This window comes from Callospermophilus lateralis, chromosome 10 (assembly GCF_048772815.1).
Source record: "Callospermophilus lateralis isolate mCalLat2 chromosome 10, mCalLat2.hap1, whole genome shotgun sequence".
NCBI lineage: Eukaryota > Metazoa > Chordata > Mammalia > Rodentia > Sciuridae > Callospermophilus > Callospermophilus lateralis.
Genome location: NC_135314.1, coordinates 63,409,715 through 63,430,157, shown reverse-complemented (window position 1 = coordinate 63,430,157; position 20,443 = coordinate 63,409,715). Strand labels below are relative to the sequence as shown.

The window sequence follows — 20,443 nt, the reverse complement described above, 5'->3', positions numbered from 1 at the left end:
AGCCTCAGGATTTGGAACAAGCCTAAACAAGCAGAAAACCTGGCTCAGGGGTGGGACAAGGTCATGGGCACATGAGTGGACTATTAGCTCACTACGGGTCTTTTCTCTCACATTATCTTTGGTTAAAAAATAGGATCTCTTTAGAAGCTGCTTGATTGATGGTTGATATAGCATAGAGTCAGTTTCATATTTTCCTATGAGCCAGAGACAGTCTTTCAATTACGTTTTTATCTCAAAGGTCTCCCCTTTGATTTCTAATAGGTGACACAGGTTTCCTATACTGCTTATGTCTGAACCTTCCCCTCAAGCACTGACGTCATAATAGCTGAGCCGTGCAGGCAGGAGTGCATGGTGCTGACTCATCCTGGTGATGTGGGATTAATGCCTTGTCTAACTCAGAGCTATTATGTGAACTGTTTTTACACAAAAGAACTGTAACAAAAATGATTTGCCAGTCAGAAGACTAGAAATATGCAGTGCTAGGTAACTGAGGGGAAGGATGTGAAGATATAAAGTGGTAACCATGAACAGGCACATTGACATCCTCCAAAGCATCAACAGACATACCCTATCAACACTGAGAACAGGGAATAACCAGACTTGTCAGGGACAGAAAGGACACACCCCTATTGTATAAATGCATTACACATAGCACCAGTCTTTGCAGAGTTTAATCAATCTCCTTTCTTTGTCAAATAAATGTCACATTTGACTTTAGCCTTAGCCTTCTTGGAAGGATTTTGTCCCCCTATATATATTTGCCACTAGCTTCTAGGAATGTTAGTGAAAGACACACACAAGCAAAAGAGCCCTGGAAACCGCCTTTCTGTGCACCTGATTACAACACAATAAATACCTTAGGTCAGTGAAGTAAGATATAATGTTGTAAATACGGGACATTGTGCACCAGAGAGTGAGAAGCAGTCAGAAGGATCATGATTATTTATCACAATAGGTGACTGTCACTCCTTGCCAGATTTCTTGGGTGGTGTCTCTTGTAGTGACTTGATTATTTGGTTTCACTGCCCCCAAATCTCTTTCAAGCAGCTCAAAGTAATATTTATCTAAATCCACTCAGTGCAGCCTGATTTGGTCTTTAATAAATGTTCTCTTTTTTCATTTGAAATCAAGCTCCCTCTGCCCCATCAACTTCCCATCTTTTCTAAAAAAGAATGCCACCTTCTATTAATCTCATGGATGTGTGAATCCTAGATTTCTTCCCCCACCCCCCCAGACTTAAATTTTCCAAAAAAAAAAAAAAAAAAAAATTAGCCTATTTACTTATAAGTCTTGTATTTCTTAGTGAAAGGATATTATAAATTTAGTCAATAAATGAAAGCTGTGATCTAGAAGTTAAAATTAAAAACTGTTGGATCTACGGAAGGGTGAATAACTAAAGAATAAACAATTGCCATTGATTGACAGCAGAGCAAAAACTCAACTGTTGCTGAAGGCTGGCTGAAGAACATAAGGTATAGTTTAGAAGAGCAGAGAGTTTTGCAAATAGCAGCTGTAGTCAAGTAAAGGGCAGTCTTTACATAAGTATGGTGGCTGGGGCTATGATATTTTCAACTTTCTCATGAATGGCCACTTACCACTACGGCCAACAGCATCACCTCCAAACAGTAAAGAAGCTAATGCATACTAAAGAAGCACTAGAAACCATAACAAAGACATCTAGAAAATATGCCAACAAAGTCCAAAATATTCCAAACTTGACGATTTTTTTTTAAAAAAGGTAAAAAAAACCACTTTTACTTACTTACGGAGAAGGGGCAGGCAACAGACTGATGGTCAAGGAACTGAAAATTAAAGAAAAAACATGGAATTAAATGCAAATTCAATGATATAAAGAAATCTAAGATGGAATTGTTTTGTCCCAAAGAAAGCCATTTTGTCCCCTAGATCCTCAAATGAAGGAGACCCAGACTCACAGAAATTTTCCAACTGCATGACTATGATGCCCAACATAGTACTTCTCAGCACAAGGGATGGCAAGATCTTTCTTTGTCAATTTCATCCTGATCTGTATCATATAGAATTTTCTGGAGCTGTACTATTTTTCAATACAATAGCCATAGCCTTGTCTATTTTGATATAAATTATTTAAAATTTAACAAAAAATTAAACTTTTGGTTATTCAGTTTTACTAGCCACATTCCAAGTACTTAATAGCCACATGGTGGTGAGTGTCTTCCTTACTGAATTGCACAGGCATAGAACATGCCATCATTATAGAATATTCTGTTGGGCAGCACTGATAAGAACAGTTTTATTACACAGTGTGTCACAAATTTTAGCTAATTCTGGCAAAGATAAGTTAAATCCTGAGGACTTTTGGCTCTTAAAGTATAAATTTAATGTGCTTACTGCCTGAATGACCCTTTAGACAAATTTCATATTTCTATGCATTGTTGAACTTCAGTAACACGGAGAAGTCAACCAAATCAGGCTCAATGCCTTGACTTCCCTTTCTAATACTGTCTCCTCTACTCTGCTGCACCAGTTTAAGAATATCTCTTTAAAGCATCTCCCCCCACCCCCAACATATCTCTAATGATGAAAAAGTTAAGTTTGGGGGAGAGTTGATCTCAATAGCTCCATATTCTATGTTTGCAATGTAATGATTCTCCTTTACAATTTTTCAAGCACATGCCAAATAAACTATTAGAGGACTGGTTTGTCTTCCATTATTTTGATACCTGCTGTTAAAGAAGGATAAAACTAAATTAAGAGAATATCCACAGAAATTAATAAACCAAACAAGGATGCTGAGAAAACAAAGGCAAACCTCCTTCACAGGCCCAACTAGAACATATCAAGGACTTAATATATGCTGAATAAATTCTTGTTTCTGACAGGACGATTTTAACCACTTCACAGAAGTCCTCCAGAAATATGCAAACAAACTTCACTAAAGGAGATCTAGTAGAAGGGCCTGATTGAATATCTTTATACTAGGGCTAAAGGAGAACACCCACAATTATTCAGAACTCACATTCCAGACATTTTTCTGGACAAATGCATAACTGCAGACATTTTCCCAAAGAAATGGTTCCCAATATGTGGCGGATGGGAAACCTATCCATGTATATGTAGATGTAAAAGGTGGTGGTCCCCTCCTGGGACATGAAGAGTTAAGAAGAAAATCTACAGCCTTGATCATAATGCATGCTAATGCAAGAGAGGTTGGGGGTCTCCCATGCTTTCAAATTGTTCCACAAAATTGATGAGTTTAATGAAAAATTTAAGCAAGATAATTAGATTATGTATGATTTATTGAAAGTATGTACAAATTTGAAATATAAAATAATAACTGACTAGTCTCCAAAGATGTTAAAGTTCTAAGTTTTGCTACATTCTTTTCTTCCCTACAGGCCAAATTCTAGACTATTGCCGTGGCGTATCTTTTTCACCTTTCCCTCTCCCTCCCTCTTTTTCTTCTTTCCTTTCTTTCTTCCTGCTGTGCCCTCCAATTCCCTCCATACACCAACACATACTCTTTGAGCTTTCTTTCTTTCTCAACCTCTGGAGAAAATGGGAAAAAAATTAGTGATTTTCTATAAAATGTGTCCAATTACACTTTTTCTATTGCATGTTATAACCCCACTTATTCCTCAATAATACATAGTGCTCTTCTTATACTATACCTAGTGCTTCTGTTCTTATATCTAGGGAGGTAACTTTCCTACTTAAATTTAAAGGAGCATTTATTCACAAAATTAGTCAAAATTAAATTTTTGATGTGACCAAAAGAGATCAATGGAAATTTTGCCCAGATTGATTAATACATCCGTGGTCTGGAACAAAAAACTATCTTTCCTGATGTCAAATGACACATAGGCTGTCAAAGACAGGAATCGATGACAGAGAGAAAAATCACAGTGTATGTTACCATCTAAGATAAATTAAAGCCAAAGTGAAATTGAAGATTTAACTGAATATAATTACTGTCCTTAGATATTAATGCTAAATAATAATACTGATCCTAAGTTTAATACTAAGGCTAAAAATTTAATCTTATAGTTCTTATATAATTCATAAATTCTTATAAATGTCAAAAGACCCTTGCATCTTGATTGAATTACAAACTGCTATGCAATTTTGAGAACATGTATTAATCTACATAGATTTATTTTTGTTCAATTCAAAATGCTATGTTATTGATACATGTCCCTTCTACCTCAGTGATATTCACCTTATATGTTTGTGCATCGTTTTTGTCTAAAATTAAAAGAATTATCTATAATCATTTTGCATAAGAATTAAAGCATTTGCATTAAGCAAATTCCAGGTCCAATGTACAAATATGTAGCAAAGAACATAAAACTGTAAAGCTCTCCAATTCAGGATACTGAAACAGTGAGTGGGGGTATGAATATAAAGAGGGGCAAGAGGGGTGACATGTACTGAAATCTATTCTTAGTTTCATGATTCCTTAGTGGAAATTATTACCAAGTGTCAATCTCCAAGGAATTAGAAGTGTTATCAATTGTAACTTTAAAGATCAGTCAGTTCTAATTTTAATTTACATAATGTTCAAGGGCAGTGGTTTCCAACATTTGGAGGTGAAACAGATTCCTAGAAGAAACTCTCTCTCCAGAAAACTCCTCAAAAAACAGCAAGTTTCAAGGAGCTCTGGGACCCCATGAAGGCTAAGGAAGGATCTCAGGTTACTTATCAGTGGCCTTGGCAGAAAGGACAGAAAACCCTCCTTAAATCCCACTACTTATAACTTCTAGGAATTTTAACAACACACGAAAAGCTGAAGCTAGGAGCAAAGAAAACCTATAAAAAATAGATTTCAAAAGGGTGTTCGGCTAGAGATAAGTGGATTCTTTAAAATCTTCCAGACTTGCATCTTCCTAGTCCTTTATAATTTATTTTAAAAAATGTCCATAGAGCCTTACTCACACTGGGGTAAAAGAATACAGAACAGAAAAATGATAATGCTAAGAAGAGTTACTATTTTCAGGGTATCTTTTATGGTTTGAAGCATCTTGGTGAGTAAAATCTCCATTTTGGATATGGGTATAACTGGGGTAGTGGAGAGCATAAAACAGTTTACACAAAGACACAAAATATTAAGACAGCTGTCTTCCTGGAGGGCTGGTTTTCCTTGTGGGTAACTAATTTAAATTTTATTTGTACATGCATTCATGTATCTACTAACTATTTCTTGGATGCTATAGAAGATATATAACAGAAGTTGTTCTTGTCCTCATGGAACTTCCAATTTAGTGAGACAAATGAAAATATGCTAGAGATTGGAAAGCAAAATATGGATGCAGTTTTAGAGTGACACCTGAGATGCCACTGAAATGATTGTGGCAGAGAGTTTCCTGTAATGTCCCAGCAGGGACACAAAGTATTGGATCATTCTAGCTTGAGGATCACATAAGTAGGAGAGTTGGAGAAGCACTAGTAACAGTGCTCATTTCATCCTTACTATAAAAGAAAAAACACTATGACTTCCTATTTATATGAGAGAGAGGGAGAGAGAGAGAGAGAGAGAGAGAGAGAGAGAGCGAGATTTGAGAAATTAGGAAACTTATCCTTATCCCAAATCACATAGCTTTTGGCGTTTGAGTAAGTGTGTACCATTCCAAAGTCTACATACTTTGACCATTAAATTATACTACTTCTAGGTGTTTCCCACTTTATGTTTCCCCCTGAAATTTAGGCTCATTCAGGATTCTGCAGGCTGGTTTAAACTTCTCTTTGGAAGCAGACAGGTTTGGCTTGATTTGCATTCTTAATATTTTACAGTGGTAAGGGAAAGCTATTATTATACCCATTTTATGGTGAGGAAGCTGAGCCGCTTGCCAGCTGAGGTATTTGGCTGGGTTAAAAACAGAATTCAGATCTTTGGTCTCTCATTCCTCTTGACTAACCCCAAACCTAGGCAATATAAGTGTCCAAGGGCTTTTTTGCACATGGAACTCACACTGGATGATAAAGAGTGAAATGAACTTTGCCAAGAGAAAACAATAAGAGTGCAATAAAAAAGTAAGTAATCATAACCCATAAAATTGGTTACTTTAAGCATTGCGAATAGAAAAGGGAAAGCTTATTCATCAAATGAATCAGAAAATTAGGATGTGTCACAGCACTGATGACAGAGCTGAGGAATTTAGATGAACTGAAGTTCAACACTTCTACCTGAAGAGGTTAAAAGATATGACAACAGGACAGAAATGACCCCTTAGATATGCCTTTAATCTTTTCAATTCTTTCTCTTTGACTACTTTCTCTAGAAGTTAGGTGGTTCTTATCTTTGTTTTTTCTGAGTCAGGAGATAATATTTTAATATTCTAGAAGTATTGTATTAGTTAAATCTTAATGTAGAAGTCATTCTAAACAGTAGAATGAAGATTTTTACCTTACTGATTTTCTTAGTACCTTTCTCACTTCTAGTATTTTCAAAGGCTGAGGCACTATTGGATTTTTGGATTCATATGTCTTTCAGAATACGTGTCAGCTTCATAGATTCCTGTCAACTGATATTCTGTCTTCACTCTGGATACATGATTTCCTTTATCTGACAGATTCAAGAAATTTTATGCTAGATTTAATGACACTTCATGCACCCTACATTTGGGAGGTTTTAATTCTCTATTTTCTATTCTGCAGAAGGTTTATAAGTTAAAGTCAGAATGAAAGGTTATTCATATGTGCATATAGAGCATTTGCAGTCTCTCACTAGGTCCTTTGGAATCTCCCATGGATCAATCTATTGTAGTATTTTTATTTCTTTTGGTCAGTCACCGAAGATTATAAGTACTACCTGAAGTCATTCATATCTCGAGGTCTGCTTTTCAAGATCATATTATTTTGGATCCATCTCAAGAATGACACAAAACTCATGAAAATGTTATCATAACAACCCTGAAAGAAGTCTACATTCAAAAGTTTGATGATGAAATTAGATAGTGATCAATAAGAGAGAATATTTTGAAATTAAAATTCAGCTATTAGGTCTGGGACCTTTTCTGAGCCTGAGCCAATACCAAGACACAATTGAATACTCTACCATGCCCACATAAGTCTTCCTGACCTTTCCTGATTCTTACAGTTACAGGTTCTGAGAAACATGAATGAGGTGAAAGCAGTGGGCTGGGAAGAGTAGCAGGGTGATTTTTTTTTTTTACATGTAGGATGGTTTCTTATAGCTTCACATTAGACTCAATTCTTTAGCATTGCAAGTTTTAGGAATACCTTAAAGTCTGCTTCCAAGTAAGTCTTCCCTCCATATCTCAAATTCCTGAAATTGTAGCTCTATAGATTTAAAATGGATTGAGGAATTAGGACTTTTGGTCTATAGTAAACTGATGCTTCTAGGGGATCTGAAAAGGTCTGACACTCTTATCATGTGGTCCAATCAGAGTTACTTGGTCATAATGCAGCTCAGAGCCTATCATTAATGTCAGAGATTCCTTGGTGTATGAACAAGAAAGTAAACAGAGGGGCTTTGGAATAACTGTAGGCATGGAGGAATGAGAAAGAAACTTCCAGATTAGTGTGAACAGAAGGCCATCTTTACTTAAGTGGTTAAAAACCAATAAAAGAGAAAGATTATATAAAGTTATGTATCATAAGATATAAGTTAACCAGGTAATTCTACTTAATAATCTGTTAGGTATTAAACCACAAGGATAACATGGGCAAGGTCTGAGTTTTAGAGACTTGGAAAGAGCTTTCTGTAATATAGACTGGAAAATATTACTTTTGTCCTTGTCACTACCAACTATTAGCTTAAGAGAGTCCAAGACCTTTCACAATCTGGCCCCAACCCATCTCTCCAAGTTTTAAAAATGTTTTCACTCCACTGTTTCTCTATATCCTGTGATAATCTATTTGCTCCTCCCTGAGCATGCCTAGGTCATCTATGTCTTGGGGCTTTTGCTAACAGTTCACACTTGAATTTTCCAAGCCCAGCATAGTGTGTTAAACACAGCATGACACTCCAATATTTGTTGAATAAATGTCGTCTATTTTAGGAGACAAAGATGATAGAAAAAAGTTGTTAAATCAGTAAATAAATAGCACCAGAGAGAGGTCAAGGAAAAGTTAATTTTAGTGCATTTTAGGAGTGGGGGCAAGATGAGCTTTAAGATTAGGAAAACTGATGCTCTTTATTCTTGGGTCTCGCCAATGCTATGAGTCATTTACTTTTTTGGGAACAAGTTTAAACCTCAAGGTTAAATGAACACAAATGCTCTGTCCATCAGAATATAATGAAAAAGTTGTGGCTATTTACATATCGGCACAGTAAAATTTAAATATGCAGTGCCTTTTTCAGAGGCATCATATATGGCCAAACTTTTTAAAACAGTCCACTTTGCTACTTGGGTACAGAAAGAGCTATTGAAAACAAAAGTGAATGTTTAAAAAACTGAAATGATTTGGTTTAGGGAAGTAAAAACTGAGGTGCCTTCTTCATAGTTTTCTGACTATAAGAAAAGTCTTTGCAAAGGGAATAACGATCAGCATTTTTGTCCTAGGGTAAAACGATATTAAACTGTACAGTGAAGAATTTAAGACTTAAAGAAGAACATCCTGAATATGCAAGGGGTAAATAATCAAATAGATTGTTAAAAGCAGTTATGAAATTAATTTCTTCATAGCTCTTTAAAAATAGGAAAGATTCTTATCTATTTTGGATGGAATAAATGCAGCTCTGCCTCCAGCCAGGAGGATGAATTCAATAACCTCTCTAAACTTGCTTTGCTCTATATGATTCTACAAAATCACATATAAAGTTGAGCCTAAAAATCATACAGAATCACAATGCAGTTTAGTTAAATACATTCTAAAGTGAAAATAGGATTAGGAAGTACATATTATAAGTTATTAAATTCCAAAGAGTATATATGATGCCTATATATTGATTCAATTTGCCAAGTGCATATGACACAAATAAAGTTAAAAAAAATGTACTTAAATCTACTATAGTTTTAGCATAATAATTAGCTAGAGAAAAACATTCTAACAATCCATTCCTTTACATCTAAGAAATGTAACTGAATATTTCATAGACTGGGTATTGAATATGCATATAAACTCAATTTCCAATTAAAGAAAAAGTTAGGAAAAAAAGTTCCAAACATAATATAAGAACTCACTATTGTTATTCCTAGGACTATCTTCAAAGACATCAGGAGAACCAGTGAACAACTCCTTTAAATGACCCAAATGGGTCCCATATGATTAAGAATACAAATCTAAGAAAAGAGACTCAAGGAGAAGCTCCAATAGGGGTGGCCAGTCAGTCACTGGCTTTCTCATCTATTTACCTTGCAGCTTTGGAGCTCAGCAGAAGTGTCCATTACATACAGCTCACAGGGTCAGATGAACAGTTCCAGTGACCTTGTCTGAACCAAATTCATTTAAAGCAGTTTGCCACATTTCTTAAATAGAAGATGAGCCCATTCTATCTATGGCTGGGATTTGGACTGGATCACTGAACTATTGCCCAACTCTTATAAGCAAAGCACTTGCATGTACCAATCAACAGGCAGTCCATAGCAAAGGCTCCAGGAAGGTCAAAATACACACACATGAGAAATTGGCAGTACATTATAGAAGAAAGCTATTTCTAAAGATGGACTTTGGCTACTGAAACCTTTGAGCATTATTCAACCTTTGTTAGGAAAAAAACCAAAGCTTCAGTTCCAATGTAACTTGTAAAAATCCAGTTTTTTTTTTTTTGTTTTTTTTTTTTTTAAGAGATTGGGAGAGAGAAATGTAGTTTTATTTTGAAACCCATTATTTTCATAAGAACATGAATCAAGCAGACAAACTATGCCACAATTTCTTCATAGCTGACTTGTTATAAGAGGTTTTTCTAGTCTTTACTAATGATTTCTTGAGGTTGGTTATTACTGTGATCAGGAGTTGGGTGGATAGAGGTCTAAGACCTTTCAAAAGAAACATTTTGTTCAGTATCACTACAGAAAATAAAGTCAGCATTAAGCTGACTTTGACAACCTAACTAGAATAATGGTTGGTGCATGCAGCCATTGCTTATGCTGTTGAAATGACAGGAATGAACTGAACAGCAAAGGTGTCAAGCTAACCAGCAGCCTGAATTTTAAAAATCTGTGCAACAATAAGCTGATAAGGTAGGTTGCTAGAATTTATAAAGTTTGCCCCATGCCTCCCTCCTGCCAGCCTTCCTTTTTATTTCCACACCCACATTCCCGTCATCAGGCAGTTGAAAGAAAAGGAACAAATATTACTGGGACTCTTTCTTCGGGGACATTTTCAGCCAGTTCCCTGTCCTCCCCAACCACAATTTGTGCTCAGTTTTCTAAAAAATATATTAATTTAATTGTTTTAATACTTCCTCTTAGGGGAATTTGCATTTTCTTAACTGTCTCAATGAGGTTCAAATTTAGTTCCCCCTCCCCCCCCCAGGTAATAAGGAAGGTATTTGGTGATTGTGTGTGTGTGTGTGTGTGTGTGTGTGTGTGTGTTGTGGTGGTGTAGGTTCTGTCCTGAGTCTTCAAATTTACCAGAGTTGTTTATTTTGCTTCCCTACCTCAAGAAGCCAATTTTGCTTATAATCTTTCAAATAAAATTATCTACATAGATATGCATACATTTTATATATATGTACATACATATATATTATATATACATATGTGTGTGGGGTATATATATATATTTGTTGTTGTTGTTTCTTTTTAGAAATTAAAGAAAACATTTGGGAACTTTTGGTCCATACATTCTATGAGGACCTATTCCTAGTAATGTCAGAGTAATTCAGGTAGAAACAAGAAAAAACAAATGGTTTGCACTGAAACTTTATTAACATATTTATCATCAGTGTTTTCCTCACCGCTAACCTCCATCGGTTCCTGGCTCTTTGTTAGCATATTCTCACGGAGACTTTATAATATCTTTCTGCCCTAGAAAAGGTGGCCTGAGAGACTTCCCTCAGTTCCCGTAGTTACCTATTAAGGATCTAGGAAATGAGAATGTTTTCTGTCTGCTCTTTAACCTCCCACTTCATGAAAGGATTAGACTGTAAACAACCTGGTGGGAATCCTTCAGGTCAAACTACAGCCCATCTCAGCAGGCAGAATACCCCTAGCAGTGTGAAGCACAGTGATGAAAACATAAGGATTCAGCCATAGCTTCAGAAAGAAATTATATTCCAAGATGAGAACTAGAAAATAAGCCACATTAAAAGAAACTGAGAAGATACAATTTTTAAAAGTGTTGTCAGAGGTAAATTTCAAAAAGTACCTGTTTTCCTAGGGCTTTCCCAAACCATGGATTTATTTCTAGTGTCTGACAGTGGCCTGCCCATTTGTCTCTGACCAATGAAGCCCAAAGTACTCCTTGCACAAAAGGTTTCCTTTCCTTTCTTGTCTCCAATTTGTGCCCAGAGTGTGAGGGTTCATAGCTTTCTTTTGATTTTGTACATGTGCACTTGCATGTTTCCTCCTGTATGATTTGTTCCTAAGGAAGTGACCCACCTACAACTCCACAGAGTTAATTAACCCCATACTGAGCATTTTTTTTCTCATTTTGCATATCTACTCAATGCTTTAAACAACCCAGTAGCGGTGTGATTATATGATTTTTCCCTCTCAGCGAGGAAAGCATGGTATTGGGAGGAAAGGAAATATATCTGCCCTAATTCAGAACAGCAGTGTGACCCTAAAACATTGTCAAATAGCATATTATCCAAGCGTGCCAAGAGTCAAAATCCTTGAATGAAATCCTTTCATATCATTTACTCAGCTTATTGCAATGTCTATTTTAAGTAACAAATAGCACATAATAAATACTGAGGTAATGAAGTTTGATCTATATTCAGAACATTTTTTAAAATTTCCATTTTATTGGAGGAAAAAAAATTAGAAAGAGCCATAGTCTCCTTCCCTATCTTGAACAACTTCAAGAGAAGTGCGGAGGAGAATGACATTACTCATTTTTTTTTTCTTTCGCCATTTCAAGGAATGGAACTCATGTTTTTCTGGATTTATTTTTTTGCTAAAGTGAATGCCTTGAAAACTCTATGATCACTGTTTTCCAACTTTTCAAAAAAGAAGAAAAAGAGTGAACATGATGATGGTGGGTGATTTAATGGAATCAGCTTGTCAGTGTGATGAAACTGAAAAAGATTTTACAGAATGTCGAATATGTGCACATGCTAAAAAAAAATAACTTTAACATAATGTATATAGTGTAGAGTGGTTTTTGTCATGGGAAAGAAGGGGATATCATTAATTTAGATGGTAAATGTAAGTTTCTGCTAAAAATCTCCTTGGATAAATCAGAAATGCATCCTGGACAGACAAACACCGTCAGGCAAGTTCTAGGCCTATGTTTTGGCAGAAGCTTTTGAAAGAGTCATCAGATTTTTAGTTTGTCATCTCTATAAATGACAAAAAAAAAATTCTAGGCTATTTCCCTTGGTCCTATTAGTATATGATTTCAGAGTTTTAAAGATTTAGACAAAAAGAGATGAGAAAATGACCTCTTCTCAATGTCCCATCTTTGACAAACAATCAGATCTCAAAAAGTATCTGTGCTTGGTCAAAGAGTGAAAACTAACTGTCTGCCTGGTGCAGACAACATATGCTATGGAGATGAATTCGGAAAAACAGAAACCACAAAGAATGAAAACAGATCCTATGTTGTATCATGGGGTAAAGGTTTTTCACACTTTGAATAGTGACCTGTTGATGATTTATGAAATCAATTTCATGGATTGCAACTTTATTTTAAAAAAACTGATGAGCACAGAAAAATTAAAATAAAAAAGGATATATGCTAAATTGGTTTACTTTGGTAGGACTTGGTCAGAGAATGTACATGTCTTGAGTGAACTTTCAACCTATATTTTCTGCAAAGTAACTTGAATACACAATATTAAGGGCCCAGGGATTCTATTATTGGACAATTACAAAGAAAATCTACCTAATATATAAATTTTTTTTGAAATGTCTAAATACAGTATTTTAGAACTGAAGACCTTAGGAAAGTTCTAAAACTCACTTGCTAAATGGAAGTGTCAGGTGGGCAAAACTGGCTCAATAGGCACAAAAAGAAGGTCCAGAAAGGCAGTTTGTTTACTGGTACAATGGTCAGAAATTTCACATTTGACACATATCCTAACTCAAGTTCTTATATCTGTGCCTCCAGCCTTAGGCTAAAATGCCCTTATCTGGTCATTCTGCAATAACAGGGTTACTGTGATTTCAAAGACCCTCCCGCCCTTTAGAATTGTTCAGGCTCTTTGATGCTTGGGATTCCAAAGCCCATACTTTCTATCTTCATCTTCCATTGCTTTCTTGCAAACTTGTTTCAATTGACAATAAAATTTAGTTACATATGGGGGTGGACAGGATTGGCAATGTGAATAAGGATTAAAAAAAAGGAATACATTATAAAATTAGTGACTTTATGCTTTTCTTATTTTCAAGTTTATCTTAACTGAGCCTAATAACATTTTGGAAGTTACCATTGAGAGTTGGTTTAGGTGAGGGAGAATATGAAAAGTATTTTCCAGAGGAGCCATGTATTCATTCATTTTCAACAGATAATTTTTTCAGAGCCTGTTATTGATTAGTCTGCCAATCAGATTCTACTTCTACCTTCAAGGCCATTTTTTGTCTCCATAAAAGTAGCTCACCTCAGATGAGTTATCACAAGTACAACCTGCCCCAGAAAACTCCTATTTCTCTTACTTATTTGCTCTTTTTCAATTACCCTGTGAAAACTAACCTCTCACGAATGACTTGACCTTTCATGGCCTAAATTATCAATAGAGCTAATTTGACATAGATAATAAACCTCTTCCCCACTCTCAAATACTATAAAAGTCTACCTAGAATATTTAAATTTTTTGAAATGGGTTCTTACAAATGAATCTGAAACCCCATTTTGTTGTTGTTGTTGTATTTTCTCTTTGAATAAGCAGGTTTTAGCTCTGAGAAGCACATCTCAAGTTATAGGCAAAGTGAATATCATTGGTCTCCCTGACACAATATGCCGTTCTCTATGACAGAACAATTTCAGCATTTAACAGAGGATCCTAATCTTACTCAAGTAATTTTTTTTTTTTTTTGTACCAGGGATTGAACCCATGGTCACCTAACCACCATTCCCAGCCCTTTTAATATTTTAATTAGAGACAGATTCTCACTAAGTTGCTAAAGTTGAACTCAGGATCCTCTTGCCTTAGTGTCCAAAGCCGCTGGGATTACAGGAATATGCCACTGGTTCTACTCAAATAATCTTAATCTCAGACAGCAGTTACTGAAGTAAGTACATGTCCTCAGTCCCTATGTTCCTTTATAAGGAGGTAATCCCTCCATTATAGTTTAGTATTTTCTGAGCCTAGCCACCTTAGGTAAACATCAGTGAACATGATATAAAGAACACTAACTTTTTCTCAACTTGTTAAACTTGTTTTTCTTCTCACATACCTTATCAACAAAAATAGGAGAATTAATGTATGTAGAGAGCAGCAAATGTTCTCTTTTATTTCTTTTCAGATGTTTTCATCTTATATAAACAGTGGTGATAAAATTATAAATATCATTATTCCACCTCCATGTTAATACTCTTATTATCTTGCATAAACAAATACGTACATGACACCAATCAATCCCTTTTTAAAAAATGTAGTTTTCATATTTCTAAACAGTGGAGGAAGAATTTAATGAATTCAACATGTAGTTTACCTGTTTATGTTTTGTATATTAATAAAGTAAAACTAAATTATTGCTTAAGTTCTTTCAAACTTGCATCAGCCATTAACACTCTCCATGCCAGCGTGGGGTAAGGGGTGGGCAGAACTAAAGGCAATGGGTCCAAGTGCCCTAGGTCTATGAGTAAGGGGCTAGGTAAGCTGGAGAGAATTCTAAGATTATAGGGAGGAGCTTTCAACCTGCTGGGCAGGTAGGAGATTATTACTGGTAGTGAAAGGACAAAATATATATATGTGTATATATACATACATATATATGAGACTTGGAATATATATATATATATATGTGTGTGTGTGTGTGTGTGTGTGTGTGTGTGTTATATGTATTTATGACTTGGAATATATGTGTGTATATATCTACACTTTTTTAGTAGAACAAATTGCTAGACAGAAGAAGAGATTATTTGAGGGCATTAGGTAAAATAAATATGAAAACCAAACCTAAAAGTGTTCTGAGGGGACTAGACAAAAGGGAAATCATTACTTTTCCCACTTCCTTAAATACAGTAGGAAACAACTACTGTTGTTTCCTACTGTATTTTCTCTTTCCATTTTCCATCTCTTCAAGCTCTTCCCCTATTAGTCAGGTTCTTCTTCTACCTTTTTATAACAAGAAGCATTTAGGAATAATTTTAGAAGACAGACCAGAAAAACAAAGAATTTAGAGAAGACTATGATAATACACTGCACACACACACACACACACACACACACACACATACACACACACATATTACCTATATTTGATTGATGAAGAAGGAGAAACTGGGACTTGAGATTTAAAAAATTCATGGTATGTCTGGTCATATTAATCTCTAGACCAGCTGGGGTTTAGCATTGCTGGAAAGAGCTATAATAGGATCAGGAGTAGGGGGAAAAGCAGAAAAAATTGAATTCTACAAGGATTTATATTTGCAAAGAAAAAAAGGACTTCTTTAGAATTGCTTATTGAAATTCCCCCAAAGCTATTTTTTGAACTTATATATAGACAGCACCAAGGGAAGGAGCTTAGGAATTCTCACAGGGTTTAGAAAAACTACTAAACCCTGCATATTATGTTCATCTCAGTCCACTCAAGCAAGTCAAGGATAACTAGAGCATGGTATCTCACAGTGAATAACATGGTTGGTTACTTTGCTAGGCTGACATATGGAGACAGGACCCATAGGAACAGAGTTCTCCTCATGAATGTCATAGAGAGACACTCAGGTTCATCTGAATGCATAGGGCATTGGAGATTAGCTGTACAGGGTCATCTGTGAAGCACCTAAAAATATTCTCTAACCAAGCACCAACTTCTTAGCCCAGTATTCTTGGAGAAAACAAGAACCAATATTAGGCTTATGGGAAAACTTTATTTGGTCACTGGGTAGGGGAATGTTGCTGAGACTTAGGACAACATTCAATGCCTAAAGATAGGAGGAAGCAAAGAGGAAGAGGAAGCACAGAGAGAGTGAAAGAAGGGTTCCAGTTCTGGAAACTCTTGATAGAATAAATTGAGAATCTTAAAATAAAAGAAAAAAGAGAGCATGCCTTTAGGGCCATATCACTAGACTTTTGGAATCCACACAAAAAGTAAAAACATTTGCCTGTTGTCAAGATGAGTGCTATTGCCCCAGGGGAGGTTCCATTTCTTCCACTCTTACATAACAGGCAACATTCTTTCCCTAAGGATTAGCAGTCTGTGATAACAGTGGTAATGATAGCTGCTGCTATAGTTTGGATCTTGAATGTCCCCAAATCATCCATGTGTGTGGACCCTAGTCTCTCCTCTTTCTCTCTCTTTGCACCCAGCTCTGAGAGGAACAGATCTTCTAGTGTGTACTCCCTCCTTGATATACTACCCTCCAGAGGCCCAAATCAATGGGACCAATTAGTCATGGATTGAAACCTCCAGAACTGTAATTCAAAGTAAATCTTTTCTCTTTTAAAATTGATTGTCTCAGGTAACTCTATCTTCCTACCATGACTTTTTTGGTTTTCATATATATGCTCTTTTCTTCCAGACTCCTTATTTTCAATTTTTTCCCCCCAATCATCATTGTTAAATCTAAAGGAATGTACCATCTCCATCAATTCCTTCATCTCAATAGTACTTACCTAGCTCTTGAGCTCATTTACACTTAATCAAGTTTTTTTTTTTTTTTTCCTCAGCTCCTAGACTGCTGAGCAATGCTGAAGAAAAATCACAAAATGGTACAGCCTGGTGCTCCTCAGAATTAGAGTTTCCAGCTTGAGCTAGAGCAGCAGAACTACTTTGCAAATCTTTATTTCTTGTTGGTTTCCTTTTTCATTCCCCAGTTTCATTTATTACTGTAATTCCTTATAACCAATCCCTACCCTCCCTTCACTTACAGCTATTAACCTTGCCTACTTTGACAAAGAGCAAACTTAAGTCTTCAAATGGCACTTTGCATCACTTTACCTCTGATGCTGAACCCACCCACCACATCTCAGAGACCCTTCTCTCCTGCCCTGATGATCTCCTCCAGGATATTATTGTATCAATTTCTCCTTCTCCCTTTTGTATTTTCAATTTTCCTACTGCCTGTCAACATGCTTTAGCTGCTCTCATATTAAGTAACGAATACAAAAGCAATCATAATAAACTGACAGGCAGGAATCTTTCTGTGGACCTTAGTTTTCCCTGCTTTGTGCCAACTTCAAGATTCCTAAATTTCCATTTATTCCTCTACCCATTAAAATCTGATTTATCTAGCTGTATTGCTCATTAAACTGTTTTTGCCAAGGTTACCCCAAACTATCTCTGTCTTTATCTCTCTTTTGGCAAGTAGAAAATGCTTGTTTTATTTCAATGACTGATCTATGTAATTACTGAGACCTTTATGTACAGGCAGAAAAAGGTTTATATGGTCTTTCCCTCCTTGGGCAGGTTTTGGGGAGGCCCTTCTTCTTGACTTGTGGGTGCTTCTCACTGCATTTTCAGGTTTTTTGTTTTTATGGGTCTTGTCTGCCAGCCTGTGTATGTGTTCCATGAGAATGTAGTTGCTTTTGAATATGTGGTAATCCACTTTCTTAGATTATCAGTATTTTCTAAGCAGCCAGGTTACCTTCTCTGACTGGCATCAGGTACTGGTCAACCCCTTGTACTTACCTTGCTTTCCCAGTAGGCCATGGTGTTTTCCAAAATCATGTATAAAATAAAGAGTCATAGGCTTACAGATGATCAGCCTATCTTTAATCAACTTCCTGATCTGATAAGGGGAGATGGCACTGATAATTTCATTGGTGTCACTGGTTCCAATCAGACTTTTTTCTCTTTTTGCTACAGGAGAAGACACTGGAGGTGAGCCCCTTCTAAAGTCTGAGCAGACTTATGACTGCTGCTGAGGGGGCAAAATGGCACCAAAATTCTGAGTTGCTTGTCCCTAAGGTCCATTTTTGGACTGCATTGTTTTCTTTCTTTCTTTTTAAAGCTAAGTTCATTGAAGCATAATTTATATCCAATAAAATTTACCCTTTTAATATTCTTTTGCCATTCAATAAGTTTTGACTTCTATGTTGGTTCCCTGAGGTCTTTTAAATAAAACCCAAATCCCAAACCTCTTTGCTTCATATAAAATCCCTCTAGGATCCCTCTGCAGTGTTCCCCACATAACCCATTTTCCAGTCACATCAGGCCACTCAGCATTCAAGAAAATGTGGTCTGTATAGCCAGGCCTCTTGGACTTTCTTCATGCTTCCTCTCTATAAACATGAGTTTTTGCTTAACGTAATAAATGCTATTTAATGCTACCATATCAATTTCCATATTGAATCATAAAACTAGATGTTATTTTAAGAAGCTGATGTTTCTCAAATAGAAGTCATTCATCAAAATATTACTACCTGAAGATCTCTATTATTTTAGTATTATGGATTGAATTATGCTCCTCCCCTTCATATGTTGAAGCCTCAATTACTTCAGAACGTAACTATATTTGGGAATAGGGTCATTGTGGATATGACTAATTAGATGAGGTTGTAATGGAGCAGAGTGAGCCCCTGATTTAATATGACTGGTGTTGTTATAAAAAGGGGGAATTTGGACACAGATGTACACACAGGGAGAAGTTCATGTGAGGATGAAGACAGAGATCATGATGATGCTTCTGCAAGCCAAGGAGTATGAAAGACTGAAAACAAGTCAACAGGAGCTAAATGAGAAGCATGGGACATAGTCTTGCCCACAAACAAACAAACAAACAAACAAAAAAACCCCGTGTAGCTTAAACTACCCATTTTGTGATACTTTGTTATAGTAGTTCTAACAAACCAATATGCTTAGTAAAAAACCCATCCTTGAGCACACTGGATTAGTAATTAGTTCCTTTACTCATCAAGTACTTATTGAGTGCCTACTGTGATCCAGGCACTGCTCTAAGATGTTGAATAAATGAAGAAGAACTTCATCATGTTACTGCATTTGTAGTTCACTTCGAAGCTATTAACCTATCATCAACATAGAATTGATGGAATGCCTACCATTTAATCATTCAACAAATATTTACAAATATTTGCCTGTTTTGTGTCATGCACTATTCTAGGCACACAAGATAACATCATTGACAGATCAAGTTCTCCATTTTCAAGGAACTCAAATTCTAGTAGAGGAAACAAACATTAACTAAGAAAACATGTAAATAGTTTTGCAATTTTACTCTGTACCTCCCACAGATAAACATAAGCATATATCTTCTAAATACTTTAACTCTTGATAAAAGCTCATGGCACTAGAAATACTTAGAAATATTCACAAATCCCATGCCCTCTTATTTCACTTACATTCTTGAAATCTCTGTATAAGCCTGAAATTGCCTTAAGATTAATGAACCTAAACCATTCTCTAGAATTTCTGACTTTGGGAGTTTCATTGGTACTAAAAAGCAAATATGTTACTTCATACTCTATAAAATAGTGATCAGCCCAATGAAGACCCAGAGTTGGGGCAGGATAAACCATAGGCAGCTCATAGGTTAAAAGTGTTTAGGCATGACATCTTCAAACCTGGGTTTCTCAGTCATGAGACATTTAACATGTATTCTTAAACACTTCCTGTGTACTGAAAAATATTAGAATTGTGAACAGAGTGGATGTAGTAAGAATCCCACTAAGCTTACATTCTGAAGAAAAAACGTGAACAATGAATTTCACATTTGGCTCCTTAATTGCAACCAAGATGGGGCACAGGGAGTACGCACAGTAACGATATTCGAAGAAGTACTTAGAGAACACCTGGGTCAGGGGCTTGCTGAAGAGGGGTTTCTGAGGAGGCTTTCTTGAGGAGGTGGGGTTTGAGCAGGGATCATGTAGTCTAAGGTTTTTTTCTTCCTCATTTTCTTTCACCCACGTGCATACATTGCAAGTACTTAAAAGCATTCCTTAAATATAATAAGAGCACCAAAACTAATCAAAAAAGAAGGGCTCTCCACAGGAAAGGGGCCAAAAATAGAAAGGGGGAAAACCCGTAATCTCACCATTTGTTTTGAAAACACCCAAAATGATTAAAACATACTATAAACTAAAACATATGAATTAATCACTTGCCAAGCTTCATTCTTAAATCAAAGCCATTTTTTGAGGTTCATAAACTTTTTTTCAAATATGAACTTGTGTTTTCTTTCCTTGGTCCTTAGTTGGTTTAAAGCATTTTCTGTTCAGCTGTTTGGAGGGAATGGGATACAGTTGGTTAGAAACATATGGCAGACATCC

At 36.0% G+C, this 20,443-nt stretch overlaps 1 protein-coding gene across 13 annotated transcripts in view; it reads right to left on the bottom strand.

Moving 5' to 3' along the window:
- Positions 1 to 20,443, bottom strand: part of Zbtb20 (zinc finger and BTB domain containing 20) — an 815,137-nt gene that overhangs the window by 185,478 nt on the left and 609,216 nt on the right. For 9 of the 13 annotated variants that reach the window (XR_013155599.1, XM_076869018.2, XM_076869012.2 and 6 more), the window contains one exon: positions 1,763 to 1,802. The gene's annotated coding sequence lies outside the window, so the exon portion shown is untranslated. Of the gene's footprint in view, positions 1 to 1,762; positions 1,803 to 9,296; positions 9,371 to 20,443 lie in introns of those variants that run through there. The other 4 variants (XM_076869024.2, XM_076869021.2, XM_076869026.2 and 1 more) reach the window with 2 other exon arrangements.